The sequence below is a fragment of the Phoca vitulina genome, unplaced genomic scaffold (genome assembly GCF_004348235.1).
Source record: "Phoca vitulina isolate PV1807 unplaced genomic scaffold, GSC_HSeal_1.0 scaffold14, whole genome shotgun sequence".
Taxonomy (NCBI): domain Eukaryota; kingdom Metazoa; phylum Chordata; class Mammalia; order Carnivora; family Phocidae; genus Phoca; species Phoca vitulina.
This window is the reverse complement of record NW_022589717.1, coordinates 42,827,413-42,839,203: the sequence shown is the minus strand read 5'-3', so window position 1 is coordinate 42,839,203 and position 11,791 is coordinate 42,827,413.

The following is an 11,791-nucleotide window of genomic DNA, read 5'->3' as shown; positions in this document are numbered from 1 at the left end:
TTTTGAAACTGTATACTTTTGTGGGCTGTTTCAGCCATTATATTTATTAATAAGTGTTTTTAAAATTTATATTTCTGGGGAAAAACCCTCTGACTGATGAATTTGCCTTCTTTTTACTAAAATCCCGTAAGATAATAGTAAAAATCCAAAAGGACAGAAATTGGTAGAGAAGACAGGAGATGCTGGAAATGGACAAAATTGTTGGCAGATGGTTAACATAAAAATGAATGATCTAACTACATTAGAAAACTTAAATGTCTGCAGAAGGACATGCCTATGAGAAGCAATGATTAGCCCCACAAAGTCCCAGAAAGGCTCAGGAATTGTAGGCACCAGGCCCCTCCTTGAAAAGAACTTTAATTGGCAATTTTGACTATTTCTGGGAGTGAGGTAGGAGCTGAAAACAGGTAATTGGTTCGAAGAATCCCCAAGAAGCAGTTAGACCCTATTGTCTCATTTCCACTTCAGGCAGCCAGGAGACTACCCTTGCCCATGCCTGGAGGTATATTCTCTGGGAAATTTAAAACACACCATCTCCAGTCTCAGGAACACGAAACACAGATGAAAAGGATGAGGCACTGGAAGAAATTTCTGGGGGTTGGGTTAGAGAAGGGACAGAGGCTTCAACTGTATCTAGTGGTATATTTCTAAAAAATAGCAACAATGGGAATATGAAAAAATGATAACATTTGATATATCTTGGTGTGGGTGTCAGTTACATTGATATCTCTACTTTTTATGTTTAATCAAAAATTAAACAAAAATCTCTGTTGTGTCCTAAGGCAAACTGAATATAAAGAGATTATAGGAATCAAAATCTTGTAACCTCTTATGACATTACCTTAGTTATAGAAAGAACTGCTGAAATTAACTAGGCAAGTTGTTAAAAATGACATATGTACAATGAATATATAATGTTATTATTAATTTTAAGATAAATGGGTGCTAGACATATAACTCACCCTTCATCTCAGTGTTTTAAAAGATTTTATTGTTGTATTAATAGTAAACTATGCAGGAGCAACCACATATATTTTTTCTCTACACCAGGATGTATCTAGCAATAACTTTTATATATCCCAGGTTAATTTTATAATCCCACCTAAAGTGTATGTTGAGGACAGGCACATTCATGCTAGTATTTTTCTCTTATTGAAAGACTGTATATTTGAAAATTGCTAAGAAAGTTGATTTTAAAAGTTCTTATCACAAGAAAAAAATTAGAATTGTGTGTGATGATGAATGTTAACTAGATTTATTATGGTGATCATTTCACAACATATACATATATCAAATTGTTAGGTTATACCCCTAAAACTAATACAATGTTATATGTCAATTATATCTCAATAAAAAAATAATACCAGAAAGATAAACATTCTTGCAGTTCCTAAAAAGAGAAGAGATGGGCATGCAATGCATTAAATGTTCAGTGCACAGAACAAAAATTATGAGTTATAAATAGTGATTCATTCTTTTTTGTTATTGTGGAATCATTCACAAATAAAAGAAAATGTGAGTTCCCCTTCCTTTTTCCAGGAAGTATAGCCAAATTTTATTATATTTAGTGTTCCTTTGTCACAGGAAACTTTTTATAGACATAAAAAGTTAAAATTTGCAGGTGTAAAATCTCTCAAGGTGATATTGATTTACATGTATTATTAAAAAAAAACCTGTTGGATTATCTGCAGGGAAATGGGCGCTGGTGCTTCTAGGAAAAGATCCTGGTTCCAGCCTGGAAGAGAGTTGGTTTCTCAGAACCTAGAAGGGCAGAGTGGTGGTGGGCTCTGATTGGCGGTGATGATGCTCATGCTGGTTGGGACAAGCACCCATTCATAGCAGGCACCGAGTGAAGACACATGGGCACTGAGCATTAAGAATCATGGCCTTGGAAAATAAATAAATAAATAAATAAACAGACAAATAAAATATTTTAAAAATAAAAAAAAAAGAATCATGGCCTCGGGGGCTGCAGTGAAAGAGGTAGAGGTCTCTACTTTCTAATGGAGGCTAGAACAATAAATCTCACGATGAATCTCAGCAGTGAGCATGTTGGTCTACTGACCAGAGGGAGGCCTCTCCCACATGTCGCTGGATTGCCTGGTTTCTTAGATCCTTCTATAACACCAGAGAAGTGATGAAGTCATAAGAAGGAAAAAGTACAAAAACATAGCTTGTGGTCCTGAGAGGCCTCCAAGTTAGATAGGATTTTATTCAAAAAGGTATAGAAATGTGTTTCTTCTTATATATCATGAGGAGTGTAGCAAACCATGCTTGTTTTAAACATATTGTAAGAATCTGAAAACCAAACCCTTCTTTTCCTTAGGAAAGACTCTTGGCAAAGGCTCTTAAGTTATTATAACAAGGTTTAATTATTATTATGGATGAGATTAGTGCATAAACAGTAATACAGTTTCTCAAGCACCTTTATTATTTACCCCCAGAGCCCGTTTCTATGTGTACCAAGGTGGGGTAGTGGGGTCAGTGCCTTTGGTAGGTCTCAGTTCAGCTTTCCAAAGATTACCTTTTTTTCTTATAAAAATTCCCACTCTTTTGAAGTGCTTGATTTGAAGTGTATTTTCCATCTACTTTTTTTTTTTTTTTTTTTTTTAAATTAAGACTTTGGATCTAGTTGGGCTCTTGATTCTCTTCACTCCAAATGCTTCCATCATTCTGGGTGATGTCAGCATCTATTTGTTTATTTACTCCACAAGTGGCATAGATCTTTGGCTCTGTTCTTCTACTTTCAGAGGGCATAAATTGACCTGCTCCATCTCCCAAAATCATGTATTAGTTACCTAGTGTTTCATAACAAATTGTTGAAAAAATTCGTGTCCTAAAACAACAAATATTTGTTTCACACAGTTTCTGTGCGTCAGGAACCAGTAGAGTCTTAGCTAGGTGATTCTGGATCAGAGTATCAAGAGATTGCAATCGAGATGTTGCTCATAGCTACTTTTGTCTGAAAGTGTGACTGGACCTGGAAGATCTACTTCCAAGGTGGCTCACTCACGTGCCTAGAAAGTTAATGCTGTTGTTGGCAGGAGTCCTGTGGACTTCTCCATATCATAGCTGGAGTTTCCTTATATCCTAACAGCTAGATTCCTCTAGAGCTAATGATTCAACAAAGAGCAAGATGTAAGGCACAATGTCTTTTATGACCTAGCCTTGGAGATCACATTCCATCTTTTCTGCAATATTCCTTGGTTATACAAGTCAGCACTATTCAACATGGAAGGAACTTCACAGGGGTATACCAACTGGTGAGATCACCGGGGGTCATCTTGGGAGGCTCTCTAACACACCTTTATTCCATTAGCTATACTTGGACATGCTCCATTTTCAAAACTGTAAACTTCCATCCTCCAGATCTCTCACTCAGTGACTACACTGACTTTTCTTCTTTACCGAGACTTCCAGGCTATAGATCACTCTACTTTCATGTTATCTATCAGTCTGCCTTACAGTTTCAGGTTAATTAAGGACATAGTGTATTTTAGTACACTGGTTTATGAGTTTCCTTTTAGAAGATGCAGACCCTTGTTGTTCAGACAAATAGGTGAAGATAATAAAAATTTCTTTGATGAAAGGGGTGTGAAAAGGAGTGTGCAGACTTGCTTATGCATCCTTCCTTAACCTTTTCTCTCCTGGTGGCCCCAGAAGCTCTGAAAATTCAACTTTCAAGGAGCTGGCCTACTTACCCCCACTTCTGAATATTTTACTCCCCCTCATTCCTGGCACTCTCTACCAGCAAACAGAGATCACGGGGCAGCAAATAAAATAGTAACTGAGAAATCTGATCAAGAAACAAACTACAGGGCGCCTGTGTGGCTCAGTCAGTTAAGCGGCTGCCTTCGGCTCAGGTCATGATCCCAAGGTCCTGGGATTGAGCCCCGCATCACGCTCCCTGCTCTGCGGGGTGTCTGCTTCTCCCTTTCCCTCTGCTGCTGCTCTCCCTGCTTGTGCTCTCTGTCAAATAAATAAATAAAAATATTTTAAAAAAAAAACTAAAAATCGAGGCAGAAAATGTTCAGTTTAATACGGAATTATCCTAATGAGCCACTTGTTGGCCTATCTGGTGATCCTAGGAACAAGTGTGCTTCAAACCGTGGGGTCTTCCTACTTCTTTCTCTTACTTCGTATCTGGCTTGGATACATGCCCCAGAATCAGGTATGCCCCCAAAGACTTGTTTGATTAAACATTATTTCCACTTCTACAGCAGTAAACTTCAGATTTGTCCCTCATGAGTTTTATTTTATAAACTGTGGTTAAATCTGCTGCACATGTGTGGCCCAAGCCTGTGGGTGGTCTTTTGATCACATGCTTCTGCTACTGGAGATTTTGCCAATTTGTCTGTGTGCACAAAAATGAATAGAGAAAAATAAATTTTATCATAACAGTAATAAAAGTAGAGTTGAAGTATAAGAATAGATTCCATAATCCGTGTTTATATATGGGTATTTGGGCACAATTAGATATGACAATCTGAAATAATCTCATTTTCAACTTGGTTTATAGGGTCTAAGTATAAAAGTTTTATTCTTCTGGGCTTGAAAGCCAGTATCATTAATTTCAAAAGCAGCTTTTGTTGAACTTAAGCAAAATAATTTTAATATTTCTTTATAAAGACAGAGTAACATGGATATCTAAATGAATAAAGAAGGAAAAATACAGATTGATGTTTTGAATAGCAATATAAAATCTGGAAAACTTATTAGTAAATAGAAGTCAATAGTAAATTAAAAGAAGAATATAGCATGACCAGTTGGGTTTTATATCAAAGACAAAAACTATATGGCCATCTCCATAGATTGCTAATGGGTCTTTGGACAAAATTTAACATCCACTCTCCATTAAAAAAAACCCCACAAAACTCTGTGGGATGGGAAAAGAATGGGAAGAATTGATTTTGTAATAAAATCCATAAAAATAATCTACAAATGTCATATAATTTCAATTAAAACAGCATTTTGTGTGTGTGTGTGTGTGTCGAACTAGAAAAACAGATATAGAGTTTATGTAGAGGAATTAGCATGGTGAAATATCCAGGATGATTGTGAGAAAAGAAAGTTTTAGAGGAGGAAACTTTCAAGACTGCTGGAATACTAACAGATTCCTTATGGATGAACAATAAGGAATGGGACAATGGTTTAAATGGAATGACATATCTTATTCTTGTATAGGAAGAACATTACATTGAAATAGCGCATATTAAATAACTACATGTCTATTTCTTGGCCTTGTTCAATTCCATAGATCTGCTCCTCATTATAGCTTAAGAAACTGGATTGTTACTTCACTTCATTCAGCAAAACAAATGTTCAGGCTCACAAATTGGAAAAAAAATTGGAAAAAAAAGAATGTGGAATGAATAAATAAGTGTGCAGTTATGAGACTATATTAGAGATAGAATTAGGATAAATACAGTATACATATCTGTGTGTAGCATCATCATATGTATCTATGTATAATTATATCTATATATCTATACCTATGTCTATAATCTCTCTTGCTTTCTTGGCATATGAATGAACAATTTTAAAGTTTTCCTGCAAGGTAACAGTGTTTAATCTGGAGGAGTAAATGCACTCTGACTGGGATAGTGAATGGGGTTCTGGGGGAGACTTTACTCCAATGTGCATGTGTTATTACTTTTAAAAATGGCATCAGATAATCTTGACCATTACTGTATTACTCCTTATGTTTTTCCTTACTACTAATAATAATTTTTAAAATGTACTTTCTAATACAGTATAATAAGAAGTGATATGGAAAAGATATCCTAAACATAGTATTAAGTGAGACAAGCATATTGTATATTAGTTATTGTATCTGGAACTTAAAATTAAGGGAAACTTTCAATTATCTTTTTTCCTTTAGTATTTCAAATTTGTATGTGCTTGCATTACACGTATCATTAAAAAAATGAAGATAAAAAAATTAACCACATAATGAGCTTAAAGTCATTTTAATGTTTTAAAATCCTTTCTTGACTGAGCATCTACTACAGAGTAAAATTTTTCGAAGTCCTTTGCACAAAATAGAGCATAACTAAAGAAGTTTTGAATCTGGTATGTCTTAATTCAGGGAATTAAAAATAAACTTCATTGATTTTAAATAAAAAGGTTTCTTCTAACCTTTGTCAGCTTTTGCCTGCTGATTGGCAAACCATCAGATCCACTTATTAAGTGGACCATATTCTGCATATATGAGCATTCATCTTCATCTGGCTAACTTTAAATGTCATAGCCTTTGGATGGTAGCTATACTTGTGGTGAGCACAGCATAAAGTATAAACTTGGTGAATGACTATATTGTACACCTCAAACTAATGTAACATTGAGTTTCAACGATAATTAAAAAAAAAAAGTCACAGCCTTTGACCCACTCTGTCCTAGATCTGCTTTGAGAACATAATTCTAACTACAGGAAAAGCTTTATGTAAAAACACGGTCAACTCTGCACTGTTTATAATAGCAAAAGACTGAAGCAACTTAAATGTAATTTATGGAACAGCTTAGTAAACTCATGGAATTTTGAAGTGGCCATAAAAACAGATTTTTCTAAAGTGTTTATATTAACATAGAAAATGCCCATTATATTATGCTAAGGGATAAAGAAAGAAAACCAATAGTTTTTATAGTTTGACTATAACTTAAAAAAAACTTAAGAACCTTTGCATGGCTGAAAATTTTAAGGGTTTAAATTGAGTTGGTTTGATATTTAAAAAAAAAATGAAGGGGCACCTGGGTGGCTCAGTTGGTTGAGCGTCTGCCTTCAGCTCAGGTCATGATCCCGGGGTCCTGGGATCGAGTCCCGCATCGAGCTCTCTGCTCAGCGAGAAGTCTGCTTCTCCCTCTCCCTCTGCCTGCTGCTCTGCCTACTTGTACTCTCTCTCTACCTCTGTCAAATAAATAAAATCTTAAAAAAAAAAAATGAAGACTTCACTAAACTGTATGAAGTCATGTTGGTTTTTTTTCTCCATCAGAAGGGAAAGACAAAGCTACCAAAATAATTGGCTATTTAAAACTGGCTTTGAGATCATTTGATCTAAATAAAAACTGACAGCCTTCTGTTTCTCTTAAAGTTTGCATTTTAAATGCCTCATGGAGATATTTAGTGAGGGAATATTAAACTTGAAAGTGGTCACTGCCAGACAACTAGGGACAGCTATATAACAATTTCAGAGGCTGCTCACCAAAGAAAGTCTAATGTGGAAGGGTGTGGCTATTATTCCCTGGGAAAACAGAAAGGAAGGAAGAATATGACAAAGGAGGAAATCAGCTGTTAGTCCAAAGAAGGATTTAAACATTGAAAAAATGCCAACCACTGAAGACAGTTGCTCTATCATACAAAATCCTGAGGCCTATCCATGGTCTACTTCTGTTGGCCTAGCAATTTGCTCAGCTATTGCTATTCTGGGAAGGAATTTCCACTGAGCTGCCATATCTTCAGCCCCAGAGGTTTCCTCTGATTGACTGATCAACAGGTGTTGAAAAAGCCTGTGGCAGAAATATCGCAGACCCAGTGTGCTCATTTGACTTCTGTAACTGTGACTGTAGTTTTACTTGAGTATCATTTCATAATCAAGGAGCCTTCCTGTAAGAGAAAACCTAATCAAATTATTTATGACATTTATAGGTAATTGCTTTTCCATAGATACAGCATATACATTTGTTAATACCATATGTATTTATAATTTATAAATTAAATATTGAACTGATGATTATACAACTGAAACCTAAATAAATATGATAAGGAATGAACTTTTCTTTCTTTTTTTTTTAGAGAGAAGGGGGGAGAGGGGCAGGCTCCATGCCCAGTGCATAGCTCCATCTTACGACACTGATATCATGACCTGAGCTGAAATCAAGAGTCAGACGCTTAACCGACTGAGCCACTCAGGTGCCCCTACGATGAACTTTTCAAAGAAATGTTGTAGACATTATAATTCTAAAAAATACTAAACTATCTTGACTTAATTTTGCCTTGCAAGCAAATTGTCAGAAAAGCCATGAGAATAATGGTCATATTCGTAGCAGGAAAAACAACAACAACAAAAGAAAATAAAAGCATATATAAAGTACTATGTTGTCAAACACTTAAGGAATATAATTGGTTACACCTTTTTTTTTTTAAGATTTTATTTATTTATTTGAGAGAGAGATAGCAAAAGAGAGAGAGCATGGGGGGGGGGGGGGAGAGGGAGAAGTAGGCTCCCTGCTCAGCAGGGAGCCAGATGTGGGGCTTGATCCCAGCACCCTGGGATCATGACCTGAGCCAAAGGCAGACACTTAACTGACTGAGCCACCCAGCCACCCTGGTTACACCATTTTATACTAAATTTCATTTGGTTTTTCTTTAAAATTTATCCAGAGCAAAAGAAATACATGTACATGAATCATTCAAAGTTTCAATAATAAGAAAATTTAAATAAGGCCAAAATTCTCAATGTTTATGTGTCTTGTGTACATATTTTGGGGTGGAAAGTAGAAAGAGTGGAGCTAACGTTTATGGAATCCCCACTTGATAAATTTGTATCATAAAAGACAAAACAAGAGACTATCTTTTACATTAAGAACTTGTGGGGCTGGGCGCCTGGGTGGCTCAGTTGGTTAAGCGACTGCCTTCGGCTCAGGTCATGATCCTGGAGTCCCGGGATCGAGTCCCGCATCGGGCTCCCTGCTCGGCAGGGAGTCTGCTTCTCCCTCTGACCCTCCTCCCTCTCATGCTCTCTGTCTCTCATTCTGTCTCTCAAATAAATAAATAAAATCTTTAAAAAAAAAAAAAAAAAAAGAACTTGTGGAGCTGATTTCAGTAATAGTGAAGAAAATAAATCAAATTAAAAGAAATAAAAATTAAATCCTATGTGCTTTGGGGTGGAGCACTAATAATGTAGCATTTAAAGCACTTTATGAGATAATTTAACAGACACAGAGAATATTGTGCTTAAGCAAAGATATTTAGAGTTAGATCAAATTTCAAAATCTTGGCTACCATTAACCAGCTTTAGGACCATGCATCTATAATTTAACCTCTCTAAGCCTTATTTACCTCATCCATTAAATGGAAACAATAATAGTGTGCACCTCATGGTTATTTTTGTGATGATTAAATGTGATAATAACACATAATAAGGGCTTACCATATTGTCTAGTATTCAAAAGAGTTCAGTAAATGCTTTTACAATAAAGCCTAATTTTCTGCTACTAGCAAATGTGTTCATATGATACATAAGTCCAGTAAGCATCAGATACTAGTGAACTGACATAAGATGAACTCCTGACTTAATCACTGGTCAAATTTCAGATTCTTTTGTTTCTCAATATCATCATCATTGACAAACAATTTCAATAAAAAAAACCCCAAAACCTAACAGAAGTGATCAATGCCTCACCTCCTTTAAAAATGACTTGATCTTTAGGCTTCTGAGAAGAAACCTTTTTCTGGGCTCTTACCATTGTGGACAAGTTACCTTTTCTTTGAAGATAAAATTGCTGGCTTCCAATTCTTTCCATTTACTACCCAACTCTACTACTGGGGCCCTCACCACCACCTTGAATCCCAGCACGTGCGCAACAGCATGGAATTAAGTGTCTGGAGCACTAAAAGGCAAAACCAGGCTGGGGTTGAAACCCAAAATGCAAACATGATAGGTGTCATGACAAAAATAAAGGGCATTTCCCCCCTCAATTTAAATTCTTTGTGGTGTATTACTGGCGTTACAAATGTTCACAGTGGACAGTAACAGAATTTGAAATTTTTCATAAAGATGAAATTCTTACGACAGAAACTCAAAGTCCGTGTCCTCTTTTACTCCTTAAGTGCCCAGCACCCACATAATAGGAAAACGCCACATCTTACCTTGAGATTTCACAGTCCACCGTGTCCAGCATTTAATTTCTCGGCCTCTTCATTTTCTTCGATCAATCTTGTTTAGATTTCCAGATTTTTCTGCCTACATTCCTTTTCTGTTTACATCCATGTCCCAAAGATCACTATTGCCTCTATTACCTCCTTGAAATTCTCAGTGTAACCCGAAGGGTGGGCTGACCTATCAATCCTGGACCAATATTCTGGGCATGAAAACTGAGGAAAATGGAACCCCAAAAGCTCCAGAACGGAGAAAGAAAACGGAAACTCCTTTCCTAGGTACGAAAGATTGGCTGGCGCGGCTCCGCTGGTCAGAAGCCCGGGTTCAGGCTCTCCCTGGAGCCTCCACTCCCGCTCGGCTTTCCGACCCCCCTACGTCACTGCCTCGCGGGAAGGCGCCCTGCAGCTGCTCTCCAGGGGCCGCACAACGTTAGGCTCGGCTCTGGATCGTGGGTGAGGAGTGGGAGGTGCTGCCGGGATCGCGGTGAGCTGGGCGGTGGGAGGAGGTCAAGGTGAAGGGTGTCCCTAGGGATGCGCCTGGAGCAGGGATGTCCCACGGGGGTTCTAGGTCTTTTTTGACATCTGGACAGATCGAACACGGAGGTGCCTGGGGCTGCTCTCAGGGCCCTCAGGATGCGAGGTGTGGGATATAGGGAGAGGCAGAGGAAAGGGACACCCTTGAGGAGCGCGCCTGGAGTTGGGGCGGGGGGGGGTGTCTGAAGTCTGAAGGAAAGGGGCAAGTGTTCAGGCATTAAGGGGTCCTCTTCAAAGAAAGGGTGCTGGGGATCTGGAGCCTTGAGGAGAAACTAAGGGAGGTCGGATCTGAGCACAAACAATAAGATCTAGACATGGATCACAGCAAGCAGCTTCCTCTTCCTGTACTGGTCATAGACCCTTTTAATCGCGGAAATCAGCTTTTATCCTGTGTTCTCTCTCTCGCTTCTCTTTTGTTTACAAGTTGCATTTATAAATTCATATTTAATTTCTCAAGGTTTTCCATACTCAAAGAAGGTGACATCAGCTGCGATGGGGCCTTGAGAATCCTGACAACCTCTTCTAGAAGGAGCCGGGCAAAGGAGATTACCGGGCAGAAGCAGTTCCTTCAAAGGCAGAATTAGAGGTCCAAAAGATAACATCGAGGTAACGCAGATCTTCATGGTTTTGAGTAGTTTTCTTGAAAGCAGTAGCATATCTAATTCAATGAATCTTAGGTTTGCAGTTTGAAGTTTAGTGAAAGAAAATAGGTGATGGTAGTTGAGCCTGCTAAAATAATTCTATCAGCCTTCAAGATCCCTGCCTCTCCCCTATATCCCAAGCTATTGGGAATCGTTTGGGGTGTATCCTTCCTAATATTCTATCAGAAACAAGTTTATGTGTCTATAGCTCCTATCTATCTATCTATCTATCTATCTATCTATCTATCTATCTATCTATCTATTATGGGGTGTATCCTTCCTAATACTCTATCAGAAACAAGTTTATGTGTTTATAGCTTCTATCTATCTGTCTATCTATTTATCTATCTATCTATCCATCCATCCATTCGTTTTCTTCCATCTGTCCATTTCTAGACCTGTATACTTTTAAAAATATTTGGCTGTCATACGGGTGTGCACATGGTTTTCTCAATGATTTATTGGTACATATTAGTCTCATTTAGTAGTTGCTGTATGATATCTCATTTATGCTGTATCCTGATTAGTTTTATTTCAAGCAGAAGAAGACATAAAACAAGTAGTAAATGCCCTTCTCTACTACTTGCCTCTCCATATTTAGTCTCACAGTTTAATTCTCCTGAAGGCTACCACCATGAAGATATATTTATATCTCTACTGCTTGGTTACTTAAAAATTATGTACTTATAACTGTTTCTTGGTTTATCGACTTTGGGCAGAGTCTATGGACTTACTGATGTGA